This window comes from Patiria miniata, unplaced genomic scaffold (assembly GCF_015706575.1).
Source record: "Patiria miniata isolate m_02_andy unplaced genomic scaffold, ASM1570657v1 HiC_scaffold_12, whole genome shotgun sequence".
Classification (NCBI taxonomy): Eukaryota; Metazoa; Echinodermata; class Asteroidea; order Valvatida; family Asterinidae; genus Patiria; species Patiria miniata.
Genome location: NW_024037050.1, coordinates 1,951,192 through 1,960,065, shown reverse-complemented (window position 1 = coordinate 1,960,065; position 8,874 = coordinate 1,951,192).

Below are 8,874 nucleotides of genomic sequence, written 5' to 3'. Positions count from 1 at the left end.
ACCAGCGTCCTTTTTTAGGGGTGGGGGTGGTGGTTGAAACTCGAAATTACACCGACGGTCCATCTTTAATAATAAATTAATAAGAACAATTCAACTGTTAATGAGAAACTATAGAATAACGGTACAGCTTACATGCATATTTGCTTCTTTTGTTTTTTAATAAAACGGTGGTATATCATCCTTGCATAAAACAAAATAGCAAAATCATTTTATTTTCAACAGAACACAAAATGAACAGTTATTTCACTGTAACTAAAATTATTATCTCCGCAAAGGAGGTTATGTTTTTATCGGCGTCGGTTAGGCGAGCCATCAGATAACAGACCGTTCGGGTACCGGGTCCGGTATGCTAATTTCTTTCACCCCAATCGGTATGAAGCCAGAAGCCACCCGGTCACTGAAGCGTGACGCCCAAGCGGTCCAAACTGGTGATTAAGGGTTTCACAATAGGCAACATAAATTGAAGTCTAGCCATTGTTGGAGGATTATTCGGCCAGCTGGGATTACCAGCGGTAACTTCTTTGAAGCTCATCACAGTCATTGTTGCCTACTGGAGGATTAGTGCGTCACAAATTGGTTCCTTTGTGATGAGCCAGAGCCATGGTGCAGAAGCCTGGTGGAGTTAATCCAGGCCGATCGGTTCCATGCAAGGTCCCAATCCCTTCAACATACTGGGCGGGCTCAACCCCGAACGGTCCGGGGAGGGATTCTTATTTGAGGGCTCGCCTTAGTTAGTTTGTTTGTTTGATGGTTGGTTGGTTTGTTAGCAAGATAATTCAAAAAGTTATTGACTGATCTTGATGAATTTTTTTTAGGGGTGGTCCTTGGTACAAGTACAAATTCGATTAGATTTTGGAAGTGATCCGGATATGGGTCTGGATTCAGGATATTTTTAAAAAGGATTCTTCACCATTTATGCGAGTATTTCTTTTGGGTGTATTGACAATATTGCGGGGAATTCTTTAGCCTTGCCGGAGGTTTGCGCTCCCTGAGTGCTTTCTAGTTGATTATAAAAGCGTTTGGTTTTGTTCACTAAATGAAAATAAAATACTTATTTTTTTAAAATAGTTTTTAAGTTTATCGATACATTTTTTTTTTAATATAGGTTTTCCCGGCCAATTTCGCAAAAATAGCATTCGAATTCATCTTGATAGTTGCAAATTTGAAGCGACGTAGCGTTCTGCTGTCATTCCCGTGATTCTTATTAGATTTCAGGCGTTCAAATTCGTTTTAAGACCTGACATTTTCATGTTTAACACATCCTAAATTGAAGGTATGTCATTCGGTTTAAGTGATCATTCAGTTTAGCATTCGGTTTGGTTTAGGGTTGGTTTAGGGTTATTTGCATCAGATTCTTGTTGTCGTTTTCATTTCCGCACATTCTATTTAGCACTTTTTGAATTCAAAATAAAAGTGAACGAAAGTAGACGATGCGAGTCTTTTCATTTCTTTTACCCTTTCAATTGTTTTTTCTGTTTCAGGTCGTGGTCCATTTTTGTTTTTCTGGCCCCTCCTCTTGGCAGATTTTTCTGTCTGCCAGATCTGAGATACGTTGCTAATTGACCTGTATTAAAGTAGATCTGCTTATGGCAAGCTTGTCTTGGGCTTTGCCATCGAAAGCTTTGATCAAACGACCAGGGTCTACATTCTCATGTAACGCCCATTAGCCGGCATTTTGATGTTTCTAGTGCTTCAATCTAACAGTTTGCATGGTGATCAGAGTAGTCGCAGAGTCTTGTTGGAAGTTTTTACATCTATATTTCCAAACATGGGCGTCCCCAGGAATTTTTTTTTTTGAGGGGGTAAAACATATTTCCCCCAAAAATGCCTGTATTTCCCATCATATTCTCGATTTATCAGTTTTAGAGGGGGCACGGACATTCCCCCAACCCATTAAATACAGCAATATGACTTTGCGCCTCTTTTTCTTTTCCTTTTTCCCTCCCCCCTCTTTTTTAGGGGGGGGGGGCGGAGAAAGTGCCCCTGCCCCCCTCGTGACGCCCTCGAATTACTTTGCTTACTTTACACACATGCTTGCTTAATGGTGAATTCGAATGACCAAACTTACACAGCTTGAAGCTCCGGCGAATTTGGATGCTCGTTTGTGCAATTTTAATTTGAATGCCCTATTGTTGAAATTGCATGATTTAAATGTGAAATCGCATGCTTTTAATATGAAATTGATTGGTGTTTTTAGGTAATTGAATGTTGATCTCAACGTGCATACAAATTCGTGCGAAAATGGGTGATTGGTCGCCAATTTGGCCGCCAAATCTGCTAACTTGGCCGGGAAAACTTATAGTACAGTTAATGTGATTGTTTCGTTAACGTGTTTCTCGGGGATCGCTACGACCGGAAACAAATGGGATTATTGGTTTATACGTTATTATTTCGCGGGAATCGCAACGACCGGAAATATACTTGTACAGTTATGTATTGCTTTGTTTTCTGTTTCGCGGGGATCGCTACGACCGGAAACAAATTGGAATATTGGATATACGTGATTATTTCGCGGGGATCGCAACGACCGGAAATAATACTTGTACAGTTATTGTTTAGCTCTGTTATTGGGTTTCGCGGGGATCGCTACGACCGGGAACATGACATTGGGCTATAGATTTTCGCGGGGATCGCTACGACCGGAAAATCATTGTTAATATTTGCTTTAATGTTTATCAATTCTTATGATCGCAAATAATTGGAAACAATTTGATATTTTGCTTAACAAATGAACAAGTTTTCGCGGATCGCAGCGACCGGAAAACTTTTGCTGATAATCGATCTGGCAATAAACTGCTCTGGCCGAACGTAAACAAAGTACTTGTCGAAGCCTGATTTCTTTACCAGCTGTCTTGTCGCATGGGGTAATAAATGAAATTTTGCCCAATTTTGCTGAAAATGCAAGGTTAACCCCTTACCATTTCGAAGTTGCCGGAAAAGTCCAATTTTGCCCAATTTTGGAAAAAAAATGAAAGGTTAACCCCTTACAGTTCAAATTTTCCAAGAAAAGTCAACTTTTGCCCAATTTGATGAAAATGCAAGATTAACCACTTACAATTTAAAATATTCCAAGAAAAGTCAAATTTTTCCCAATTTGGCTGAAAAAGCAAGGTTAACCCCTTACAATTTCGAAGTTGCAAATTTTCAAATTTCAAATTTTCTCAATTTTGAGAAAACGCAAGATTACCCGCTTACAACTTAAAATTTACCCGAATAGTCAAATTTTCAGTGACCAATTTTGATGATAACGCAAGGTTAAGCCCTTACAATTGAACATTTCCCAGAAATGTCAAAATTAATATTGCCCAATTTTTGATGAAAATGCAAGGTTAACCCCTTACAACTGTAAATTTCCCAGAAAAGTCAAACTTGCCCAATTTTAATAAAAATGCAAGGTTAACCCCTTACAATTAAATTTTAAGTCAAGTTAAAAAAAAATTGTGCGCGTGACGTATTCACTCCGGGGCTCAATGTCAATAGGCCATGATTAAGTTACCCAGAATGCCATCCCCACTTCCTTCACAAGATTCTGTGAAAGTTATCAGCCCTTCCCGGCCCAGAGCCCAGGCCCTGTTTGCATGGCGGGTTACAATCACGAGCGAAGCGCTATCGTAAAGGATGCACATCGGTATCGTGACAGCGCCCCTAGTGTAATGTGATGTCCTGGTGTAATGTTGTTTTTCGTCTGCATTTTAATGTTCGGGGTTTTTTTTAAATTAAGGATGAAAAATAGCTGTTCACCTCATTTTTCACAAAAAATAATGTTTAATAACAGGTTGATGAAGGACTGTTGGGAACAGCGAACGGAATATACGCCTGATTTACAGTATTACATTGTACCAAACAATTTCGTAAAAACAATCATCGTTTCCTTTTTTTAAAGACGTCCGTACAATGTTGAAATAGTATTGACGTAGTCGAGAATCTGTAACTGTCCAAATACAAAGAGTAAAAGCCAGTCGAAACCCCCTCTCCCCCCCCCCTCCCTCTCCCCGCTCTGACACACACAAAACGTATAGGCTAACAGTTATAATAGTGATAAGATCGGAAATAAACATCTAACGAGCCTGATCACCCCACCCCGCCAAAATTCCTGGATCCGCCCCTAAACACACCTGATGCCTGTTTCAAAAAAGCCTACATAATAATAGTGTTCATTGTTGCGTAACGACAAGTATGTTTAGCACACGTATATAGGCCTATGAATAACGAGGCTACCGTTTTCCAAACAAAATTGCCCGAAATATCGACTTCTGTTCATCTATAGAGCCAAAACAGATGCACACAGCAATGTTCCACGTTTCTCCGCGGACTCCGCCTATTATTAAGACAAATTGTTTTTGAGGAGAATTCTAAGGAAGCCTGATGGCCGAGTGGTTAGATTCGTCGTCCACGAATCGCGGAGTCCGGGATCAAATCCCGTCGGTGTCTTTTTTGCTTTTCAACGCACGCATTCTATTCAGTCATTATAAGATGTTTAATTTCCTGTCGTAAAATACCAACTGTACCTTAGCTTAATCGGTAAGCACTGCGGCTGGTACTGTCCGTGAGTTCCAGGTTGGCGCCTTCGTACAGGTTCAGGGCATGTGGTCCACTCGGAGGATCAGGGCTTAGGGTGCCGCCCTGTTCCTCCCTTAGCTCTTTGCTTTTACATGGTGACTGGCCCTCCGGGGTTACATGGATGGACAGGGAAGGAAGTGTGTATTGGTCGGGGACGCCGAGACCCCGGAAGAGAACTAAGGGATTGGCTGGGGCATTGTTATGGCTCAGACCGATCCCTGAAAGCTTGACTAGCACATAACTTTTTGATTTTTTTTAATCCTTTAATTTTTTTTTAAACTTTAATTAAGTTTGATATTGACATCTCCTCGGCAGGTGTGGTATTATTAAAAACGAAACAAAGGTGTATGTCATAAATCAATAAATATTTCATAACTGACTAAAATCAAAACAAAGTTTCGTTCGATCACTCTGCCTATACCATTATTAATGGCGCAATTTCCAATTGACGTAAGAAATACCGTTTACAATATATGCCCGATTTTGATGAAAATGCAAGGAAAACCCCTTACAATGTTGAATTTCCCAGAAAAATCGAATTTTGCCCAATTTTGATGAAAATGCACGTTAAACCCCTTACTATTTTAAATTTTCCAAGAAAAGTCAAATTTTGCCCAATTTCGATGAAAATGCAAGGTGAATTCCTTACAACTTGAAATTTCCCAGAAAAGTCACATTTTGCCCAATTTTGATAAAAATGCAAGGATAGCCACTTACAATTCAAATTTCCCAGAAAAGTCAAATTTTGCCCAATTTTGATGAAAATGCAAGGTTAACCCCTTACAATTTCAAATATCCCAGAAAAGTCAAAATTTGCCAAATTTTGAAGAAAATGCAAGGTTAACCCCATTCAATTTTAGATTTCCCAGAAAAGTCAAAATTTGCCCAATTTTGATGAAAATGCAAGGTTAACCCCTTACAACTTTTAATTTCCCAGAAAAGTCAAATGTTTCCCAATTTTGATAAAAATGCAAGGATAGCCACTTACAATCTAAATTTCCCAGAAAAGTCACATTTTGCCCAATTTCGAAGTTGCCGGAAAAGTCAAATTTTGCCCAATTTTAAGGAAAATGCAAGGTTAAACCCTTAAAATTTTAAATTTCCCAGGAATGTCAAATATTGCCCAATTTTGATGAAAATGCAAGCTTAACCCCATTCAATTTTAAATTTCCCAGAAAAGTCAAATTTTGCCCAATTTTGATGAAAATGCAAGCTTAACCCCTTACAATGTTGAATTTCCCAGAAAAATCGAATTTTGCCCAATTTTGATGAAAATGCACGTTAAACCCCTTACTATTTTAAATTTTCCAAGAAAAGTCAAATTTTGCCCAATTTTGATGAAAATGCAAGGTGAATTCCTTACAACTTGAAATTTCCCAGAAAAGTCACATTTTGCCCAATTTTGATAAAAATGCAAGGATAGCCACTTACAATTCAAATTTCCCAGAAAAGTCAAATTTTGCCCAATTTTGATGAAAATGCAAGGTTAACCCCTTACAATTTCAAATATCCCAGAAAAGTCAAAATTTGCCAAATTTTAAAGAAAATGCAAGGTTAACCCCATTCAATTTTAGATTTCCCAGAAAAGTCAAAATTTGCCCAATTTTGATGAAAATGCAAGGTTAACCCCTTACAACTTTTAATTTCCCAGAGAAGTCAAATGTTTCCCAATTTTGATAAAAATGCAAGGATAGCCACTTACAATTTAAATTTCCCAGAAAAGTCAAATTTTGCCCAATTTTGATGAAAAAGCAAGGTTAACCACTTACAATTTCGAAGTTGACGGAAAAGTCAAATGTTACCCAGTTTTAAGGAAAATGCAATGTTAAGCCCTTAATTAAAATTTTAAATTTTCCAGGAATGTCAAATATTGCCCAACTTTGATGAAAATGCAAGGTAAACCCCTTACAATTTCAAATTTCCAAGAAAAGCCAAATTTTGCCCAATTTTGATGAAAATGCAAGCTTAACCCCATTCAATTTTAAATCTCCCAGAAAAGTAAAAACTTGCCCAATTTTGATGAAAATGCAAAGTTAACCCTTACAATTTCAAATTTCCCAGAAGAGTCAAATTTTGCCCAATTGTGATGAAAATGCGAGGTTAACCACTTTGCAATAATATTTTTAAAATTCCAAGCAAAGTCAAATTTTGCTTAATTGTTATGAAAATGCAAGGTTAACCCCTTACAATTTCGAAGTTGCCGGAAAAGTCAATTTTTTTCCCAATTTTAAGGAAAACACAAGACTACTTACCCCCTTGCAACTTTTAGTTTCCCAGAAAAGTCAAATTTTCAGAGCTCAATTTTGAGGAAAATGCAAGGTTAAACCTTACAATTTTGAATATTCCAAGAAAAGTCCAATTTTGCCCAATTTTGCAGAAAATGCAAGGTTAACCCCTTACCATTTCAAAGTTGCCGGAAAAGTCAAATTTTTCCCACTTTTGGAGAAAAAAAAATGCAAGGTTAACCCCTTACAGTTTAAATTTTCCAAGAAAGGTCAAATTTTGCCCAATTTGATGAAAATGCAAGGTGAACCACTTACAATTTTGAATATTTCAAGAAAAGTCAAATTTTGCCCAACTTTGCTGAAAATCCAAGGTTAACCCCTTACAATTTCGAAGTTGCCAAAAAAGTCAATTTTTCTCAATTTTGAAAAAACGCAAGATTACCGGCTTGCAACTTAAAATTTCCCCGAAGAGTCAAATTTTCAGTGACCAATTTTGATGATAACGCAAGGTTAAGCCCTTACAATTGAACATTTCCTAGAAATGTCAAATATTGCCCAATTTTGATGAAAATGCAAGGTTAACCCCTTACAACTGTAACTTTCCCAGAAAAGTCAAATTTGCCAAATTTTAATAAAAATGCAACGTTAACCTCTTACAATTACATTTAAGTTAAGTTAATTTTTTAGTTCTATGTAACGCTTTGTGCGCGTGACGTATTCACTCCGGGGCTCAATGTCAATAGGCCATGATTAAGTTACCCAGAATGCCATCCCCACTTCCTTCACAAGATTCTGTGAAAGTTATCAGCCCTTCCCGGCCCAGAGCCCAGGCCCTGTTTGCATGGCGGGTTACAATCACGAGCGAAGCGCTATCGTAAAGGATGCACATCGGTATCGTGACAGCGCCCCTAGTGTAATGTGATGTCCTGGTGTAATTCTATTTTTCATCTGCATTTTAATATTGGTTTTTTTTTTTAAATTAAGGATGAAAACTTGCTGTTCGGCTCATTTTTCACAAAAAAATAATGTTTAATAACAGGCAGATGAAGGACTGTTGGGAACAGCGAACGGAATATAGGCCTGATTTACAGTATTACCAAACAATTTCGTAAAAACAATCATCGTTTCCTTTTTTTGTAAAGACGTCCGTACAATGTTGAAATGGTATTGACGGAGTCGAGAATCTGTAACTGTCCAAATACAAAGAGTAAAAGCCAGGCGCGGATGCAGCGGGTCAAAAGCCCCTCTCTCCTCCCCCCCCCCCCCTCCCCGCTCTGACACACACAAAACGTATAGGCTAACAGTTATAATAGTGATAAGATCGGAAATAAACATCTAACGAGCCTGATCCCCCCACCCCGCCAAAATTCCTGCATCCGCCCCTAAACACACCTGATGCCTGTTTCAAAAAAGCCTACATAATAATAGTGTTCATTGTTGCGTAACGACAAGTATGTTTAGCACACGTTTATAGCCCTACGAATAACGAGGCTACCGTTTTCCAAACAAAACTGCCCGAAATATCGACTTCTGTTCATCTATATGGAGCCAAAACAGATGCACACAGCAATGTTCCACGTTTCTCCGCGGACTCCGCCTATTATAAAGACAAATTGTTTTTGAGGAGAATTCTAAGGAAGCCTGATGGCCGAGTGGTAAGATTCGTCGTCCACGAATCGCGGAGCCCGGGATCGAATCCCGTAGGTGTCTTTTTGCTTTTCAACGCACGCATTCTATTCAGTCATTATAAGATGTTTAATTTCCTGTCGTAAAATACCAACTGTACCTTAGCTTAATCGGTAAGCACTGCGGCTGGTACTGTCCGTGAGTTCCAGGTTGGCGCCTTCGTACAGGTTCAGGGCATGTGGTCCACTCGGAGGATCAGGGCTTAGGGTGCCGCCCTGTTCCTCCCTTAGCTCTTTGCTTTTACATGGTGACTGGCCCTCCGGGGTTACATGGATGGACAGGGAAGGAAGTGTGTATTGGTCGGGGACGCCGAGACCCCGGAAGAGAACTAAGGGATTGGCTGGGGCATTGTTATGGCTCAGACCGATCCCTGAAAGCTTGACTAGCACATAACTTTTTGATT